This window comes from Denticeps clupeoides, chromosome 20 (genome assembly GCF_900700375.1).
Source record: "Denticeps clupeoides chromosome 20, fDenClu1.1, whole genome shotgun sequence".
NCBI lineage: Eukaryota > Metazoa > Chordata > Actinopteri > Clupeiformes > Denticipitidae > Denticeps > Denticeps clupeoides.
The window spans coordinates 557,700-559,613 of record NC_041726.1 but is presented as its reverse complement, the minus strand read 5'-3'; the positions used below and the strand labels follow the sequence as shown (position 1 = coordinate 559,613).

The following is a 1,914-nucleotide window of genomic DNA, read 5'->3' as shown; positions in this document are numbered from 1 at the left end:
GCTTCAACTGTGGCCAAAGCGGACATTGGTTACGAGAATGTCCCAATGAAGAAAGAGGATGGAGCAGAGGACATGGTGTTCCCTATGGCGAGAGACGTGGACACAGAGGAGAACACACCCATCATGAACAATCCCAAACAGCCTGACTGGTGAAGCGGGGCGGAGCTCCAAACGAAGGCGTGGCTGCAGCCCTGAAGGAGGCTCCAACCAAGGTCATGCACACCCACACAGACACACTCACACACATTCCAACAAAGGTCCTGGGGACAGTGAAGTGGTTCAACGTACGCAACGGCTACGGTTTCATCAACAGGAATGCCACAAAAGAAGACGTTTTTGTACACCAGACTGCCATAAAGAAAAACAACCCAAGAAAATACCTCTGCAGTGTTGGGGACGGTGAGACTGTGGAGTTTGATGTCGTTGAAGGGGAGAAGGGTGCCGAGGCGGCCAATGTCACCGGCCCAGGGGGGGTCCCAGTCCAGGGCAGCAAATACGCCGCTGACCGGAACCGCTACAGGCGGTACCCACGCCAGAGGAGACCCCCACGCAACTACCAGGATAACTACCAGAGCGAGGGGCGGAAGAAGAGAGAGAGCCAGGAAATTGTTCCTGAGGGGGTCGCACAGTCACAGCAACGCAGAACTTTGTTCCCTGGCAGGCGGCGCTATCCACCGTACTTTGTTCGCCGACGCTATGGCAGCCGCCCCCCACATACCAGCGCACCACGAAAGGAAATGACAGAAGGAACTGAAGGTAATGACAACCAGGGTGGTCCAGACCAGAGCAAACCAATGAGGCAGAACTACTACAGAGGCTTCAGACCAAGGAGTCCCCCACATCCCAGACTGGTGAGGGAAGGCGAGGAAGACAAAGAGAACCAGGGCGAAGGCAAAGAGAACCAGGAGCCCCACCAGCAGCGCTACAGATGCAACATCAACTACCGCCCAGACCACCGAACCTCAGGATGGCAAAGAGAGCAAGGCAGCCGAAACATCCGCTGAGAAAACGTCCGCTCCCGAGGCTGAGCAGGGCGGGGGCAGATGGCTTTCTAAATCGGTCTTAAGTTTTTACACCAAATGGTTTTTAAAGGGAAAAATAATTTGATATTTGGTCTGTTTTGAGAAAAAAAAAAAACTTGGCCACAGGAAAAACTTGTTGTTACTTGCAGAAGCTACTGGTGACATTGCGAAATCTGATTGCATTGTATGTTTAGGACCTCACCCTTTGTTGAAGGTTGTCCCCACTCCACCTGAACTGAATTTTACCTGTCTTATCCAACTTATGACTCAAGATAACCTTGATCCTTTTTGCTCTTTTTGGGATCTCCCTTTTCCTGTAGGATCAAAAACCGATGTTCCCCCTGTTTTTGATGCTGAGGTATCAAGGTATTACCCTTCCCCTGGTAATACTGTTGGTACTGTGAATGTTTCATATTGTGCATCCATCCACAACCTGTCTGATTCCCCGAAAGTTGATCGTTCTGACATCTGGTGGTGGTAAAACACTGCGCTCCACTTTACCTGAGAACTGGTTGGGTGTCTGCACTCCTTCTACTCTTATCCTACCTGTGACTATTTTGCCTGTAACCGCATCAGAAGTTCCGGTCTCTTTTTCCAATGTTCACTCCCGCTTAGCTAAGAGATCATTGTTTTCTTTTGATTCCCCTGATACAACTTACATTGATACCATAGTGTCACGGGTGGGCTGGACATGGCATGAAGGAGGACGCATTCGCACGATCACAGGACAGGGGTTTAATATAAACTAAACAAGACAGGGGAACATCTACACGCACAATGACCTGACGGCGAACAGACACAATTATATAAATATACACCAGGTGAACACGATCAGGGAACATTACACAGTACGAACATGAAACTCCGGTCCGGATCCGGAGTAACCCCTGCC

General features: G+C 50.2%; 1 pseudogene; it reads left to right on the top strand.

Annotated features, from left to right (window-relative positions):
• Positions 1-251: 251 nt before the first annotated feature.
• Positions 252-1,089, top strand: LOC114770586 (nuclease-sensitive element-binding protein 1 pseudogene; annotated as a pseudogene).
• The last annotated feature ends 825 nt before the right edge of the window (positions 1,090-1,914 follow it).